The sequence below is a fragment of the Erythrolamprus reginae genome, chromosome 5 (genome assembly GCF_031021105.1).
Source record: "Erythrolamprus reginae isolate rEryReg1 chromosome 5, rEryReg1.hap1, whole genome shotgun sequence".
NCBI classification, from domain to species: domain Eukaryota; kingdom Metazoa; phylum Chordata; class Lepidosauria; order Squamata; family Dipsadidae; genus Erythrolamprus; species Erythrolamprus reginae.
Window position 1 is genome coordinate 38,316,545 of NC_091954.1, and position 19,998 is coordinate 38,336,542.

General features: G+C 36.6%; 1 protein-coding gene across 1 annotated transcript in view; it reads left to right on the forward strand.

Annotated features, from left to right (window-relative positions):
* Positions 1–19,998, forward strand: part of DNTT (DNA nucleotidylexotransferase) — a 392,355-nt gene that overhangs the window by 364,690 nt on the left and 7,667 nt on the right. The window lies entirely within an intron of this gene.

Here is a 19,998-nt window from a genome sequence, read left to right on the forward strand (position 1 = left end):
AGCAAAAATTAGACCTCTGATTGTCTAATAAATTGAAGGTCAAATTGCAATTACCTTGAAATATTTCACATGAGTAGCTTTGTACAGAACGAGAAAATAAATTAAATAAAATTTAAAATGTAGAAGTGAGGCTGTATTCCTTCCTTTCTGAAGATTAGCAGAAGAGAAGATTCCTGCCAACTTATTCAATATTTATATCATTTCTTGTTGGGAAGTGATGTCCCCAGTGAGAAAAACGAATTGTCAACTAAGAAGCTTCTACCACCAGGTAACAATCCAGAGTTCTATTTAAATTCAGGTTTCTTGCATGTTTATACATAAACAGCTAATGGATTTGGATTTGAGCCTAATCCCTTTCTTTTGCCAGCCTCTAGCCTCTTTTTCTTTATTTTATTCTCTTATTACTATGCCACTGTCACTTGTTTCCTATTGTTACAAGTGCCATGAGACTTAACCTTGGAAGACTGTAGTGAGTATTAAGTAATTAAATGAACTCACATAGTAATTCAAACAATTCTGTATTACAGAGAAAATTGCACATATGAAATAAAACATCACTTAGAGAAACATTTCAGAAAGAACATTAGCGAAAGAGAATTTGAAAGAGAAAGGGAGTAGCAATTTAATTTTAAATTCCAATTATATTCTCCAGGATATAAAATGTGGGTGTTTAAAATCATTGTTAAAATGTATTTCATCGATCTATAGAATGCTTTTAATTTGATTTAACTAAATGACTGACGGAAAGGAAAACTTGTCTCTCAAGTGCTCATATTAAGAAGTTTTAAATAGAAGCTAAGATCTCAGAGAGTACCAAGAGAGAGAGGGGGGGGGGGGGGGAGAGAGAGACTTAATTTCTCGTCTTCCTTGTTTCTTAATCTCCCAAAGGAATAAAATAAATAAGATTCAGTTAGCCTTGAAAACAAAGCCTAGCTGAAACAAAAATAATTTTACGCATACTTCATCCAAAGACAAGAAATATGTTCCTCTTGTAATAGTCCAAACTCTATGGAAAGTTTTAGAAGCTCATGGGAACTTTTCCTTCTGAAGCTAAGCTGATCTGAATAGAGGCTACCTGAGAAGCTGACGAATACCCAAGTATAATTGTATGATTATTATTTATTTGTTATTTAATCAGATTTCTATGCCACCCTTCTCTTGGGACTCAGGGCGGCTCACAATAGACAAAAACAGAATATTAAAAAATCTAATATTAAAATACATTAAACAAATAAATATCTAAACATAAGTTATACTCCAAAACCCCTTAATATTAAAAACCAGCCATTATGGAAGGCTGGGAGGGTGGGGGCAATATGAATCTCTGGGGGGAGTTGATTCCAGAGGGTCAGAACTGCCACTGCGAAGTCTCTAAGCCCCGCCAAACGAAAAGGGTATGAACTGTTTTGTATGAAAAATGTCACAGCTGCCATTTTGTGGGTTCAGGGGATTATTCACTATTTGAAAAAGTTTGAAAGCCCCTGGCTCGAAAGTAAATTCTCACTACGCTTGGGAGTGAGAATCCACTGGGAGAGCAAGTGATGCTTTTTCTCCGTTACTCTCCTTAAAAAAAAAATTATATACCTGGGGCAATACTAATTTATAGAAGGTTTTAAGATGTATGCAAGGTGATTGTTCACTGCACAAGGAGAGAAGCAACCAAAAATATGGAAAAATGAGAACATTTAACTAGTGGGATGGCTTGTCTTCAGAAGTTGTGGGTGTTTGATCATCAGAGGCTTTTAAGAAGAGACTGGTCATCCATGTCTCTAGTATAGGGTCTCCTCTTTGAGCAGGAGGTTGGATTAGAAGGCCTCCAAGGTTTCTTCCAACTCTGTTATTTTTTATATCAGACTGTATGGAATCTGATTTGTTCCTTTGTCAATGGCCTGTGAACCATCCAATCTTAACAGCAAGGTGCTGGGCATATATCTTGCTAATAGTGCTGATGGTTTTGTAATTGGCTGAAAAATTCCAATTTCATTTTGAAATAAATGGGAGACAATTAAGGCAAGGTTTATTCTCATTTCAGAAATAATAAATTGTAAACAGACTGGAAACACAGCTAGATGAATTAATTCTATTTTATCGTAAGGCTATATTAAGAGAATTTTGCAAATTTAAAGGTTTATACTTCCTGCCAGCATTTTGACTGGTTGATTCCTTATGGCAAATGCTTCTCAAGTTTATTTCTCTGACCATTAAGCCGCTGGGAGCTCCTGTCTGATTGTTTCCTGGACAGCATCTTTTTTCCTCTTTCACCAAGATCATCCACACAGTCCATTACATTGGGCATGACGGTGATAACGGATTGTTTTTTTTAACTTTAACCTCCACCCCCCTACTAAAATCTAGAAAGAGGGAAGAATGTCCCTGTTTTGTGCAGAGATTACATTGTTCCTATACTATACAAGTAGCTACACTTGTAATGATTATAAACTCCTTTGTTGGAATTGAAACACTTTTCCAAAGATTGGTTATTAATGTGTACATATGGGTTCATTCCTTCATTTTAGATTTTATCTGGAAAGTAAGGGTAAAGGAAATATGTTGTTTAGCAGCACACTAAGCAGAATTAAACAAGAACCGGAAAGCTATGGAAAATGAATAAAAATGGCATTTCAAACATTCTCCCATTCTCTTTTGTTTTCTTACCAATTCACAAAATGTTACATAATAAGAGTAAAATTTACTCTCCTTAAAAAAATGAAGGCTTCAGGTTTTTTTATTAGCTTTGTTCAACTGGGATATCAACATAACATGTCCAATACTTTTAATCATTTCTGATAGAATTATTTCCAGTTCATTCACTGTTCTGAATGGCATGCTGTGAACATGTTCCAGTTAATAACCTTTCTTGAAAGAAGTGAACACAACTGTCCAGATATGGCCAGACTAGTGCAGAATAAAGTACAGTTATTACAATCAGAATGCTGTATCTCCATAAATGCAGCATAAAATAATCTTCAAATGACTTGCACATTTAGCCTATCTCCAGCAATTATCAATCAAGGCAGATTAAATCAAATGTATTTACGTGTAGTCATTGACCAGCAAGATAACCAAATAATAATAATAATATAAGAAAAGTAATGACCGAATGCAACAAAATAGTGTAATGGTCATATAAACTCCCCAGGTTAGGATAAAAAAACTAGAGAGAGGGGAAAAAGAGAATAAGAATAGGATAAGGTAGAATAAAACAATAAGATGAAATAGAAATCAAATAAATTACAAATGCAATATGATAGAAGAAGAAAGGGCATTTCACAATCATCATCAATGCTTTCATGATGCCTTTTTATGCAAATTACTACTGATAGAAGCTTAGCAACTCTTCTGTTTCTACTTCTCTGCAGAGGAAAGATAACAGATTTGGTTACCGTTAGGAAGCAATAAGGATACACTTGCTGCGTAGAGAAAGGGCAGTGAAAAAAAATACATGTAAAAAGGTCTCAAGTTCATTCAGAATACAAGGAGAGCATCTCTCAAGAGGTGAGGTCCTCTTCATCTCTTACCGCTGAGGGGAAATAACAAATTATAGAAAAGGCTTTGCAGTGTGTTAGGCAAGCAAGAAATAATGCACTAAACTAAAAGGTTTCTGAATAAGAGAAACTAATTGAGTTCTCAAATTCAGAAATCTGAATTAGAGTTCTAAGGTTTCTGAATTAGACCTCACCACTGAAAGTTGCAGTAATGTATAGGTATGGTCAGGTACGTAGAACTGGTAGAAAAATTTTGGTCAGATATGCAGAACCGATAGTTTTTTCCCCCTTTTTTTCCCTTCTGGCCTTTGGGTATTTTTTTCCTATTGCAGTAAATGAGGTTGAATGTGTATAATTTTAGAAGAGCTGTTCATGCGTATGTGTGTGTACATACACATACAGTTTATAATAGTAGATAATGTATATTTTTGTGTGCCTATGTGTAATAGGTATGTACACATATAGCATATATACATAGAATTAAACAGTATATTTTGGATCTTCGCTTTTCCAATGTTGTGCAAATACAATTCTTGATGCTGTTAAAAAATGTAATATCAAATATACATTTCCTTTATCATGTTTTTCTGGTATTATGTCTAACAAAACTAATTCTGGCTTATAATCTATATGCTCTTTTAACATTTTTTCTAATGAAGTATATACTTTCGTCCAACGTTTTCTTGCTTTTGGGCACATTCACCACAGGTATGTGCCAGGTTTTTGATCACATTTCCAATATTTGGTAAACATATTTTTAAACATTTTTGCTAGCCCCACTGGTGGTAGGTGCAACCTATAACATTTAAACTGAATGCAGTTTTCTAAGTGTGGTCTTACTAAGGCTTGATAAACTGGTACTAGTACTTCAAGTGATCTTTATTATATCCTTCTATTACTGCAATTTTGTATTGCCTTGGCCATCTGAAAGCTGACACTTGATTGGGGTAAGGATGTGAATATATATCTTGTGCTCTGTCATTTGCAAGCAACCTTCCATATAAATATTAAATATTTATAATAATACAGTATGTCACAGCACAGCATAAGGACATAATTATGTCAGATATTATTCTATGGCAAACATTATATTAAATCCATTGGGATCAAGAAGCCCAATTCAGTCTTAGATCCTGGTGCTGTTCTCAAGATCCATCAGTGGAGTATAGCTTGCTTCAGAATCCACCTTTAATCAAAAGGTTTCTGGCAAATGCGAAACTGGTTTCTTTTTAATTGTTATGTGTGTGCTTTCATATCACCTCTGTTTTTCTTCATTTATTTGGCAAACAAGAACAAGGTTCCTGATAATCCTATTGAATATTTATGTGTTCTTTTTATATAGGAGTATCTTACAGTGCAATGGGCATATGTTTGTTTGCTAAACAAATGAAAGATCATTAATTCAAGGGAAATAATTGCAGACCTCATCGCTTAAGTTACATTGCAGCATTTTCTTTAAAGTAAAGGCTGCATAACTGTGCATTCATGTGCATTTACAGAGATGCACATTCATGACAAAGAAAAAGACACAAAAAGCAATTATTTGTTTACATCTCTCTTCCACACACACCAAATTAAGCTGGTAAAGGCTTAAACTCTGTGTGCTAGATTAAGACTGGTCCCCTCTAGAATAGAACTGCAAAACTATGATTTCAGTTTCACACATGCCTTTCAAGGCCACTTTAAAAAAAATTGACAATAGATTTCCTGTTTGAAAAGGCGTTTGTTTTTATCATAAATACACGACTTATCATTACTTGCAAAGGTTGGGTCAGAATATTGGCTATTAGAATGAACAATAAAGCAGATAAGCCACAATGCTTTATGCACTGTATATCAGAGATGGAATCCCCAAGGAAAGGTATTTAAGTTTTGCAGAAAGACAGATTATAAAAAGTATGCTGAGAAGGGAAACTATTGACATGGGTCCTATAGAAGCTGATCGATTGGAAAGGGTCCCAGGATGAACCTTACTTAGTAACAGATGTTACTAAGTAGAAACAAAAGTTACTCACATTCCACTAGCTTAGAGATGCAGATTGCTAAAGTAATTTACATACTTGTCATGGTTGCTATGCGTGTCATTTAAAGACCAGTCTCGCATTCAAACCTGCCCACCCCAAATTTTCAATCGTTGCTATTCAAAGTGTCATTGAATTCTAGGCTTTGGATTGTGCTGCAGAGATTGGTTTTGATATACTATATGAACATATATTCGATATGTTTATATGGATATAGATCAATATGAACAGAAGCAGGCTATTATGGGCTATGCTGATACTATTAAAACACCTCAAGGTGGGGGGGGGGGATTGTCCCTGGAGATTCTCAGTCATCTAAGCCATTATTATTCCAAATGTGCTTTTCCAAAAGGCAACTGGACTTTATTTTTCCTTAAAGATGTTTTGCTTCTCATATAAGAAGCTTCTTCAGTTCTGAAGAGACCTCAACAGAACCGAAGAAGCTTCTTGGATGAGAAGCGAAACATCTTAAAGAAAAAAGTTCAGTTGCCTTTTGCAAGTCCTTGTGTGTCGTGAGAGGCAGCTTCTAAATTTTCAGCATGCTTCAGTAATAATGTTAGGACAATATACTACCTTTAGGTGAAGCATGAGTTTCATACCTGGGCACCGTGATGAAATAACATTGACTGTGATTCTGGATGGTCACTGTTGGGCAAATATCTTGATCTTTCAGCAGTTTTCCATTCCATCATCTTGGTATACCTCTGGACAAGTGACAGGTGTTGGGAGTTGGAGACAGTTCTATGGTGATTCCCCTGCTTCCACAAGTATATGGGGTAGGGTTGATCTTCCCACATTGATCATGCCCACTTCCTTGTGAGGTATCTCAGAGCTTGTTGTTCTCCCCATTCATATTTATGTATGTATGAAACTTCTGGGGAAGGTCATTCCACAGCATGGAATATCCTTTTTAAAAATACAGTATATCCTTTTCTAAAAAGTTACATTTTATTAAGATTGTTTTTCATAGAATAAAAGACAAATGAAGAGAAAAAAGAAAAGAGGGAAATAAGAAAGAGGAAAAAAATTAAATTAAAAAATACATGAATGACTTCTAATCTTTTAATGGATGGTTATGGTACAATCTTACTGTCTCTCCTCCTCCTTCAATGTTATACATGTTCCATCAACTCCTCATATAATCCATGTCTTTTTTGAATTTTCAAATTCATAAATCATTATTTTCACCTTTCAGGAAAAAAAAATCCATATAAAATTTCAAGCAGGGGTGAGTTATCATCAATGTGCTGATAATGCTAAGGTGCAAATCTCTGCTCCAGGCCAGCCAATAATGCTGGGGAGACCCTGTCCTGGGTTTTATGGGGTCTCCAAGGTGAGGGACTGCCTTCAATGCAAGCCTAACAAGATAGAATAGTTCTGGCCTTGGGACAGGGGGGGGAATTCCCTGGACCCCAGTGGTTTTCTATCCTGAAGTCTAAATGGCTTACCCTGCCTTAGATAATTTGGGGGTTCTTGTGGATTCATATGTCTTGCTCAACGAGTACAAGTGCACTAGAGTGCCTTCCGTCTCCTGTCCAATTGCTCTCCTATATCTCCTATACCTTTCTTCTATTCCTATATCTCTTCTTCTATTCTTTCATTGATATGCTCTATTCCTATACCTTCTTTTCTATTCTTTCTTAGATATATTTTACTATGAGCATCTCCTATATAACCTTCATCATGTATTTTATTATGTGTATATAGATATATACCCACTAAAACCCTCATTGTGTATTGGAATAAATAAATAAATAGATAGATAGATAGATAGATAGATAGATAGATAGATAGATAGATAAATAAATAAATAAAATGGCAGCTATGGCCAGGAGACTTTACACAACTTCAGGTTGTATGCCAATTGTACCTTTCCTAGATCAGGCAGCACTGCACATGGTCAGTCATGCCTTGGTCTCCTCCTGATTGAATTACTGTAATGTGCTTCACATGAACATCTGGACATTGCAAATAGTGCCAAAATGCGGACACGCAAGCAATGATAGGTGTGCTTCGGTATGCCCAGGTTACATTCTTTGCTTTGCAACCTGTATTGACACTCAATAGTTGCTATTCAATAGTTGCTATTCAATATGGCATGAGGCCAGGATAGTGGAAGGAGTGCATTTCTACAGTTGGTCCACATCAAGTCTGACAGGAGATACATTCTCTGGGTTCCGTCAATAACAGGGATGTCCAAGCTTGGCAAATTTAAGACTTCTGAACTTCAACTCCCAGAATTCCAGTCTCAGCAAACCACTCAGAGACGGCTGTAAGGCTCTTTGAAGAAGTATAAATATAAGTCTAACAAGTATCTAAGGCTATTCCCCATCTCCCCAAATTCTCCAGTCAGCATGGCTGGCTGAGGGATTCTGGGAGTTGAAGTTCACAAGTCTTAAAGTTGCCAAGGTGTCCCTGATCAAGAGTGTTATCTACTAGGAGACAGAAATCATGCCTTTCTCCAAATGGGGTGGAGCTAGCCTCCAATAGATTGGGTTATGACCATCCTTGTGACGTATTAGGACTGAATCAATACTATAAAAGGAGAAGACCCTCCATGTTTACCCCTCCATGTTTACTCCAGGATGCATGCTTTCTCCTTCACTGGACTACAGGCCTAGGCCTAACTCTCTCTCATAACTCATCATAATTCACCGAGATTAACTGCATTTCTGAGATGCTAATATATTGCCGATGGACATCCTTCATTGGAATTGTTTTTGTTTTAATCTTATTGCAGGCTTATTTTCATTTTACTTATTGTTGTACTGATGTTTTAATGGTCTTCACTGCTCAGAACTGCATGTAAGAGATTGGTAGCCATAAAAATTGAACAAATCAATCAATCAAATATAATTTGAAAAGCCTATCCCCATACAAATAATCCCTTTGGGGTATGCATGGAATGGGACAACTCACAACGGTCAATGCACCATGGGACAACCTGCCACAGGACACTTCAATTTAATTATTTAAAATAAATACAAATATTTTAATTTTTGTCATTCAAATTTCATTTTTGTTATGTCTGACCGAGAAAAGTAAGCGAGCCGCTGATTGGCTCAGACACGACTAAGCCAAAAATGCTGCCAAAACTAAATGACTGTCTAAACAGTTCCCGCATTAAGCAAAAGGTATAAATAGGGCAACAGAGTAGCCGTTGCCCTTGTTGGGATTCTGAGTTTGTGAGATGTTGTTGATTGCTATACTCCTGTTACAAATAAATGGTTCAAGACTGAAGCTGTCTCCAGTGCACTGATTTTACAATTTTGTCTCTCCTTTGGCATTCTTTCTTTAATGATTCTATTCCACCATTTCTTTAATATTAGTGTAACTCTTGTCAAGCAGAGAGTTGTTCTACTGTGAGTTGACCATGGTAAATTGTTCTATGGTGTGTTGGCTGTGGCAATTTGGCCATGGTGTGTTGGCTATGATGAGTTGGCCGTGATGAGTTGTCCTAGAGCCATGTATGTAGACTTTGACCAGCCTTCCTCAACCTGCTGGTCTCCAAATGCTTTCTATCTGAAGATAATACACTGTTCAAAAAAAAAATAAAGGGAACACTTAAACAACACAATATGACTCCAAGTAAATCAAACTTCTGTGAAATCAAACTGTCCACTTAAGAAGCAACACTGATTGACAATCAATTTCACATGCTGTTGTGCACTTCAACTTTGTACAGAACAAAGTATTCAATGAGAATATTTCTTTCATTCAAATCTATGATGTGTTATTATTTTTTGAGCAGTATACATGGTAAAAGTCAATATATCTGAAAGACAACAAGTTACAAAACTGCTGGTCAAAACTGCTAATAAATCATCCTAATTTGTAAAATCTTTTGCTAGCAACTGAGAATGTTTGTGTTGATTTGTTTGTTTTCATACTCCATTTCATTATCAAAATACACAGAAGTGGCTTTACTTGCCAGCCTAAAAAAAGGATCTTTAATAGTCTTTTACAAAACTGGAATGCTACAGACTGGAGTTTGGCAGATGCTAAAATTATGTAGTGCTAACAGAGAAGCAGTCAGTCTTGAGCGAACATATTGATGAATTAAACATGGTACAGCTGCAGTGTTTGGTTTAGATGCCTGCCGTAATGACTGGATTAGTAAAGTAAACATAAAGATTCCAAGTTTATATTATTGATTTCCAATGTGATCAGTGTTGTTCACATAGTCATTACTTCAATTAAACACTGAGTCATTTTAAACAGATGTACATTTTCCTCCCTTTAAGTGCCTCCCTTACTTTTATTTCCCTGGGCAGAACAGCAATTAGGCTTTCAAGTCTGGGAATTTGTGTTTCTCTGCACCTGGCTTGCTTTAGAAATAAAGAGTTATAATCATCTCAGTATTTATCTACAACAAAAAGGAATGACCCTTCGCTGGGATTCATATCAAAGCTTTCTACAGAAGGATTCCGTTTTATGGCTGGCAATTCTTAATGCAAAGCCACTTTTTATGCAACCAGTGTGAAAATCCTCTTAAAGCTAAATATATATAACATGGTGATATGCACAGCATGTTTTAGATGCTTTGGTTTGCTTTTAATGAAACTCAAGAAATCACATGTTCAACACAACGCACTGGGCAGAACAACCCAATGCAACAATTCAGCATGTCATTATAATTGATACTCTTCAACTATTTTCTTTGACTTCTTATTGAAGCCCCTGTGTCCATTCTTTTTACTTTAACTCACCCAAGACACTTTTAGAAGCTTAGTTCTCAAGATGAATCTTCATTATTCTTATGAGTAAATGAGTTGTAATTGGTTCAAGTACTAGATATGTTATTTGAACCAGAGACTACAGAGTTGACTGGAGGGAGGGAGGAGTGTATTCTACATTTGACTCTAAAGTTTGATAGAGTCAAATTGACTCAGTATTGGAAAAGAGACGCTTTTCAATGATATCAGACCAGAAACCAAACCTGAGTAATATGTGCCAAAAGCAAGACTATCATTCCACGTTTCAAAGAGAAGCATGCCAAATTTAATCAAGAATGGCTCCCTTAGCTATCATATATCACACATCAATTTAGACACTGTTTTAAGGGCAAAATAAGTTACTGTAATATTGTAGTCAGCAATAATTATATATATGTTGGAAGTTTTAGTTGGAGTACAATGAGAGGCAATTGGAAATCAAATAGTTTTCCAGTAATATTTTAATTGTTATTTTTAATGTTTTATTGGTTTTTGTTTTTATTTATTTATTTATTTATTTATTTATTTATTTAATTGGATTTGTATGCCGCCCCTCTCCGAGGACTCAGTTTTTCATCTTTTTTTCCTTGGTTTCTTTCTTTTTTCCTATTTATCATATGCATTTATCCTTTGAACAATTATAAATGTTGGATAATATTGAAATCGGTCAAGCATGGGTAGCATCCTCTGTAATCCAAAATCTTCTCCTTTTCTTTCCTTTCCTTTCCTCTCCTCTCCTCCCCTCCCATCCCTTCTCCTCTCCTCCCCTCCCCTAAGATAGAGCTTTGGGATACCCCATTGCTCACTTCCATCCATGTAGAGGCATTTCCATTAAGGACTATACATTGAGTGTGGTTGGTCAACCAATTTCAAATCCATCTGGTAGTGATACTATCTAACCCACATGTTTCCATTGTTTCTATATAAACAATAAAGTAGCACATGGAGCCATGTTTGCTGGCATGCGAGCCGTTGCTCTAACTCAGCTCCAATGTGCATGTGTGTGCCAGCCAGCTGATTTTTGGCTCACACACATATGGGGTTTTTTTGGCTTCCAGAGAACCTCTACGGGGATTGGGGAGAGTATTTTACCCTCCCCTGGCTCCAAGGAAGCCTTTGGAGCCTGGGGAGTGAGAAACACAAGCCTACTGGGCCCTCCAGAAGCTGGGAAACAGGCCGTTTCCAGCCTCCAGAGGGCCACCGGATGGTGGTGGGAAGCTGTTTTCACCCTCCCCAAGCACTGAATTATGGACGTGGGCACTCACGCATGCACAATAGCACATGTGAACACGCTTTCGGCACCTGTGGAATAAAAGGTTCGCTGGTCTAGTTGATTCAGCTTCTACTTCCATCTTGCCATAGGAACCAGTTCTGGTCAATATGAGCCTTTCAAGCCTTGTCTAGAAATTGAAACTGACTCCACAAGAAGACTAAAACTATGTTGTGATAGGCTCTATTCATAGGATCTTGTACATCCCAGTAAGTAAGGGAGGAGTAACCCAATTCCTTTCCTATCTATTTCCTCAAAGCTTAAGCAGTGGTTCTGCCCTTGATTCATTTGTAATGGCTTCTGACTTTTGCTTTCAAGGCCATTCACCAATAGCCAAGAATCTGGTCCTCAACAGCATGGGAATCCATTACAAGTTCATACTTAATTAATTTGTTTGATATTGCGGTTTTAAGTTCTTTTTGCATATGGTTCCTGCAATTCAAATTGCAATTTAAAATTGCAATAAAATATTTTTAAATTGGGATCAACGTGGAGATTCACCATGGACCAAATGTTTTTATTTATTCTAAACATGCTAGAAATATAATTGTCTTTGTTTTATTCCCAGATTTTTTTAATTTTTTTAAAAAAGATAATTGCTTTGTTTTCTTACTTTGGTTGGGTTTTGACTGGGAAAGAAGACTCAATAGGTGGCCTTCATTTGTATGCACAGTTCTACAGTCAAGTGAGCAAATCTGCTTGTGCATTGTTTAAGGGATTTTCTACTTGAGTTGTACTTCATTATGCAAACTGAATATAGAACTCCGACAGACAAATTAATTTACAGTTACTGTTTTTCAAACCAAGTTCTGCATTTCCCATCGCCTCATATTTATTTATTTATTTATTTAGTGTATGGCATATCATAGCAATATATATTAACATTTCACCTAGATTAATAGAACCCAGTAAAATATAAATGTTAAAATGATCTATGTTCAAATACCAATGTCTAGGCCATTTAACCATTGAAGCGCAGCATTGTTTATATTTAAAAAACCAGATACTGGACCAGTATATGCCCTCAGTTTATGACTGGTCACGATGTGATCTATAGCTTGATGCGGGACCTCCATCAAACTCCCCATAAGCTTATGAGTAACATATGTTTTAAAACACCATAAAACAATAAAAAACCTACATATAATTTACAGCCTAGATTAAAATGATAGATCAACGCAACCATTGCACACTACATACCATTGAAACTACATATCAAAATCCTTAGGTCTTGGGATTAAAGGCCAAAAAGGTCAGGGACCATCAAATTCCTGGGAAATGATGTTGAAAAAATCATGAGCCATGACAGAAAAGGTTCTTCAATGAAATGTGGACTCAGGTAAAACAGAATTAAAACATGGTATGTACGTAAACATTTTGGAAAGGAGTGAGATTCATCCAGTTTGATTTTTTTTTAAATTAACATGGATTTCAGGATTTCCAGAAATTTATGAATCTACTGTTGTACTTCTTTTTAATAATGGTTTAATAAATTAGGATACCTAGTTTTAAACTACTTATTGCAAAAAAAGCTTTCATTTTACCCATGTATACAGCTGTGTTTATTTATGGTTACAAAATTTACTTCATGATAAAATGGACTATGATATATGATATTGATTCACATCCTAGCTTAAAATGTAGTCAAAATCAGAATGATAAGAATAAATTCCACAGCATATTTTAATACAGGGTCTCATGATGTTTCCTAAAGATTCATACTTGATGATTTAACATTCGCAAATTCCTTGTTCAGAGTTTGCTATAATGGTATTTGAAAGAGTGATAGTTTCCTTCTAATACATTTGTCATTATATTTTCTTGCTGGATTTGGGGTAGATTAGATTTCGGAGCAGAAGCTATACGTGCATATTTGTATGAAATAATGCTAGTTAAATATAAAATTTACATTTGCTGTATAGTATAATGCCGGAGGCAAATTCAATTGTTTACCCATGCAGACTATTTTATCGTAGTGAAAAACATACAAATATATACCGTACAATCCAGTGTATGATTGCCTTTTCCCCATTTTGATACAACACACACACACACACAAATCATGCTGTTATCCCATTTTCCTTTTTCAATTTTATCTTTTATTTCATTTCTGCTAGCTCTGATGACCTGTAGTTGCCCTTGCTTCTTTTGCTGCCTCCCATACGTTCAGTGATGCTACATTCCTTGTCAGCCAATTATCCATCTACATATTTCATCTCTAATAAAAGCCATAACTGCAATGCTATTGGATTTGCCCTGCCGTTTTATGACCCTTTTATTATTGCGTGTACTTTTCCTGTTTATTTTCCCATTTGAAATCATTTTTAGGAGAAGCTGTAATGTGTGTCCTTCAGAAATGTTTTGGATACCAAATGTGATCAGGACATATATTAGGTCTTTTCAGAGGTTCTGGGTAGAATTCATTGGAGATTTGTCTCTGCTTGACTTATTGCTGTTGCATAGATTGATAATCAAATTAATTTTATCTTGTATTCTCATCAAACGTGTGAACTATGCAAAAACCTGCACAAAATTTTGAAAGGAAGCCTGAGGGTAATGAATTTTATCCCCCTTTAGGTAATAGCAAATAGTCTAGAGCAATGTTCCACAACCTCAGCAGCTTTAAGATTTGTGGACTTCAACTCCCAGAATTCCCCAGATGAAGTCCACACTTCTTAAAGTTTCTGAAGATGAGAAATGCTGGGCTAGAGAATTATTCTGCTGCCGCTTGTGTTGGATAGGTTCACTGGAACGATGGGACATAGTCATGTACTTTTTCCCATATAAAGTCCCTCAATCCCATTTGAAGCCTAAGGTTTAAGAAGAACTTGGGCAACCATTTGTCTGAAATGGTCTAGGGTTTCCTGCCCGAGCCAGGGGTTGGACTAGAAGACTTTCAAGGTCCCTTCTAATTCTGTCATTCCATTATTTTTATTTACAGTTATTCATAATACGTATAGGCCACTTTAGAAAGATTATTATTCTCAAAGATATGATACAAGTAATGGTAAAAAAAGATAAAATAAGATAAGATAAAGATATTTGGATTACAGATGATGCTACCCCTGCTCATTGTGGCTAATTTTAATAACATCATAATATCTTCCATTTATAATTGTCCAAAGAACAAATGTATACAGTATAATGAATAGGAAAAAAAGAAAGAAACCAAGGGAAAAAGAAGAATTAAATTCAATCCAATTCCATTCCATTCCAGCCTAGCCTAGCCTAGCCTAACCATTCCATCCCATTCTCCCTACTCTATTTATATGTCTAAGTCTAACTGAGATTGCTATGATAGATAGGCTAAAGCACAATCTTGTAGAATCTCAGCACAAAAATATGAGGTAGTGGGTCAGAAACCACTGAGTGTTATCTGGAGACAGCCAGATGAAGGGAGCTACTACAAGGGTCTAAGGTTATCAGAGCTTCTTTTAGCAATAGCAATAGCACTTAGACATATATACTGTTTCACAATGCTTTACAACTGTCTAAGCAGTTTAGAGAGTCAGCAGCCTGTCCCCAACAAACTGGGTTCTCGGAAGGATGGAAAGTTGAGTCAACCTTGAGCCGGTGAGAATAAAATCGCTGGCAATTGGCAGAATTGGCCTGCAATATCACATTCTAACCACCATGGCTTTATTACAATATCATGGCTGCAAGTTTTGAAGAAGACCAGTCCAGAAGAGTAAATATAACATCACTTTCCCTTCTCAGCAAAGATAATGCCATGGGCCACCAAGGCAATTTCAGTGTCAAAACCAGGCCAAACTCTTGATTGAAATGAATCAAGAAAATTATTCTTGAGAGAAGAGACTTTGAAAGGATTTTTCCCCCTTGTTCTCATATTCATTTCAATCCTCTGAGTCTGCAAAATTTGGCAGTATATCTCCTAAAATTTGGCAGTATATCTCCTAAAGCACCGAAGAATGAATAATATCTGTTCTACCGGCATGTCTCAACCGCCTATAATTACAGGGTAATTAGTCCAGGAAGACACACACCACACGATAAAAGGAAAACCCAAAAGTTCTAATAAACAGAAAAACAGAAACAGCTCCCTTTTATAAATGTCAAAAGGATTTTCTGGTACACACAAGGCACAGGTTAAATGCAGTCCAATTGCTCACCCAATAACTGGGGAATTAAGTCCAGCAGCCCCACCCAACCACAGGTGGCCTCATTTTCTCTTGTAATAATCCTTCAGTTGTTGTCTCCTATGCACCACTCTACGCATGCATGGATGTGTAATTAATTCTTGTTCAGAATCCAGGGATGCTACAGATGATTCATCTCCCCCTGGGCTGTCTGCCAAACTCCCCTATTCCCTGTCACTCACGCTTCCTTGGTCAGAGGAGACTTCATCGGTAGATTCTACTGGGAGCAAAACAGGCCTGCGGCATGTGGATGTCTCCCCCACATCCACCTCCACATTCCTTGGGGCAGGAGCTGGGCCAGAGCTAACCACAACACCCTCCAATTGATCATTTACTGTATTTCATTCTCTAGCGATCTTCACCCTAGGCTCGTCAGTTACCACAGTATGATCTCCCTTTTTAATGTTTCTGCTCGATATTATTCATTCTTCGGTGCTTTAGGAGATATACTGCCAAATTTTGCAGACTCAGAGGATTGAAATGAATATGAGAACAAGGGGGAAAAATCCTTTCAAAGTGCTATTTTGGGAGTTGCAGGAAAGTGAATGTCAATAAAGGGAGCATCTAGATATTTGTGCAACAGGGTGTGATTTGATCACTCCATTTATTCAAGTGCATTTCTGCAAACTTAATTTATGTGTACAAAAGATATTGAAAGTACACAAACGGAATCTAAGCTCCTTGATTAATTCCCAGCTCTCCTAGGTTTCTCCATGCATCAGTGCATACCTACCCAGAACTTCCAAAATTCCTATCAAGGCTCAACAGAGACTATAAAATTATTCTGTGCCAGAGAGAGAAGTAGGGATGTCTTCAGGGGGAGAATGGAGGGGTTTTTTTTTTAAAAGGGAATATGAATGGAGACCTATCTTCTTTTTAAAAAACCCATTCCCACAGATCTTTCTGGCCCAGACCTTACTGTGATTTCTTGATTTTTTTCCTGCTTTCTGCAACATGGAACTGACTTTCCTTGTAAGTGAACAAAAAGATCTATTCTGATGACCCCATCAGCCTTTTTCAAGAGTATGAAATAACATAACAGAGTTTATTTCAAGAAGGGATGTAATAAACTTCCGTGTTTGTTTAGATGCAATAGCCTGAGCCATTCTCTTGTATCACACAGATTATTTTTACTTTTTTCTTTTTTCTTTTTCTTACTTTACTTTTCTATCTTGGTTTGTGAGCATAATGAATGCTTTCAGATCTGTGATCCAGAAGAATAGCATTTAGCTGATGTAACAAGCCAATGGCTTCTGGACAAAGTCTATATAAATGGCCCATACAATTAATAGGAATAATTAAATGAGACATTTGTTTTTAAAATTTTAGGAGGAATAAATCCAACATGGTAGCAAACTATCTGGGTTTTATTGTTTATTAAATATTTATAATCTAATAAGTTCCTGAATCCACAAGTACTGAATTTCTATATCTATTTCATTTTTATTTCAATTTATTTCCTGATAAATGTTTTAGTTGTTATATAAATGGATTGTGGTAGAGAGTTAGAGTAGGCAGAGGTGTGAAGAAATTGGCATGATTAGACTACTTGCAGGGAAGGAAGCCTTGGAGACTCCACCCTCCCCACCCCATCCAAAAAAAAAAATCCCTGAAGCTTTTATCTGGCAGTCCCCAAGTGAATGCAACCAATCTGGCAAGATTCTTGTAAATAGGCAGGCAACAATAAAGAAGCAACCCTGATAATCTCATAGAATTGGTATGGTTCCTGCACCTGAGAGGAGTAGATTTTTCTGCCTAAACTTTTCAATCTCATTCTTAAATATATAACTTGACTCTCATGTAATTTACATGTGTGAAATAATGTTCAATTCTTTTTCTTTTTTTTTTGCAAGATCTTAGGACTGAACTACCACTTAGTTAGACTGGTGAGATACTGAGTGTTATTTTGAAGTTTATCATCCTACATTGTCTAATGTTTATTTTGCCATGACTATTGATCAACGACGTATTGTTGTTGGTGTTGGCAATGACCTATAAAGTCCTACGTGGCATCAGGCCAGATTACTTGCAGGACCACCTTCTGCCATATGATCCCAGTGACCGGTTAGGTCCCACAGAATTGGCCTTCTCCAGATCCCATCAGCTAGGCAATGCTGCTTGGCAGGGCCTAGGGGAAGAGCCTAGGGGAAGACCCAGGCCTTCTGGAATCAGCTCCCCCTAGAGATTCACAGTGCCTCCATCCTCCTCACCTTCTGCAAGAGTCTTAAGACTCATTTATGCCACCAGGTTTGGGGCAATTAGATCTTAGCCCCCTGGCCGACGAATGCCATGTGTGATTGTGGCTTGAATGGGCATGATCAATTTTTTAACAAAGTTGGGGTTTTTAAATTAGCTTATTTAGTTTAATTAATTGGCTTTAACTGTTGTATATTATTGTTTCTTTTATATGTTGTAAGCCGCCCTCAGTCCTCAGAGAGGGGCAGCATATAAACCCAACAAACAAACACAAAGAAACAAAGGAACAAACAAACAAACAAACATACATATTTGGTGTATTCTGGTAAAGGATTTCATTTTTAAGGGGAAATCTGAAGTTTCACATCTGTGATTTAGAGGAACAAAAACATAGATGTTCTAGAAACTAATGAGAAAGCTTTGTTTGTCTGAAAGTCTCACTGACATCTTTTGGTTGGATTATGTGCCTACTAATATTTTTATTATTTTCCCATTATCTCTTATTCATTAAAAACCCAATTAATGCCTCTCATATATATTCTCATTAGTGATCATTACCACCTGGAAGTGATAATTTACAAGCCAGTTGGATTATACTGCTTCATAGGCACTTTTTTTATGAACTTCTGCTAGAACATTGAGTGGTCTCTATGGCTCATAAATCGTGCAGTCATTTTTTTTGTTTTTGATATTTCAACATGTTGAACTTTGCATAACCAACATAGGGTATCCATTAAATCCCCCTTTTTAATATTAGAAGAAAATCTCACTGTGTCATAAAGAGGTTGGGTAGTTGATGTGCACATTTGGGAGTTGTCTAGCCTTTTGACTATGGTGCTCTCTAAAACTGTTAACCATCCAATTGGCATATGCATCAAAAAAAGAAGCCTGGGATGTTTTTTTTGCCAAGAGCATAATTTTACTGATAATTCCACATAGGCACAGAAGAAGTGAATTAATTGTTTTTTAAATGATTAGTTTTAAGACAATTTTTAAAGTAATTATTCTATTAATTTGCTTAGAAATGTTTTATGTTGTATCTTTTTATCTGTTGTGAGCCACCCTGAGTCCACGGAGAGGGGCGGCATATAGGTCCAATTTAATAAAATAACAATAAATAAAATAAGTGAAGCCAGTTCTGAAGTTTTCATGCGCAAAGCAGTGTAGTTAAAATCTCCTTTTCTCCTCTGGGCCACCCACTGTTCATTTTCCACTGATCAATTGCAGTCAACTTGATTTGGGAAATGTTCTTTTGACTTTGGGCATCAGGTCATGGACAGGCAACAGAAGGTTCTTGCACTCACAGTTCCTTTCCTTGTATTCCATATATACCTACCCTCATTCCCTATTTCTGTTGCCTGCTTGCTGGGGTGAGTGGCTTTGTCCATATGTATAGAGCTACGCAGTAGGACTTGACAAGATATCAGGATTTATAATGTGGCAATTTAGGAATCAGTGCAGAGAAATAATGAAGACACTTTGTAGAAAACAATAATAAATAGTTTTACTCTTCAGTGCATTCAAAATATCTTATTTCTTAGTCTTCTATTTACAGGAACAAACAATATGCAGTAAAGTTTACTTACATGTAGATACTAACCAATCCAGGTTTCTCCATATCAACACTACAGCTCTATTTCAATAATTAACTCATGCTCAAAACTGTTCCAGCCAACCAACTGACAGCATTACCAGCAACAACAGCTAACCAGCTAACAATCATTGTAAAGATGCTTTGCATTTTATAATGCTCTGGCCCAATCAGGTTGCAATTCACACCCTATGACTCAGCATTCATTATAGTTTAACATGCTTCTTTTACCTTATATGGTAACATAATGGAATATCACCTAGGATTGAGCTAATCCTTGACAGGGGTGTGCGTTGGAAGCATGACAAAAACTTGAATTGTCCACTTCCTGACTGTAGGCCTCTGTGGCCACCTCCCCTGCCTCCCACTAAGTTGCCTGAATGTCCTTTAAAAAGTTTAAAAAGCTAATGTGGAAACCAAGTTGGAGGCAAAAGTTACGATACAAAAGTATAATGTGTGTCAATAACAACTGTGAGCCTTGAAGGCCTTCTTACAAAATAGGTACAGGTAGTCTATGACTTACAACTGGTCCTTGCATGTACAAAGGCACTAAAAAGTGACCT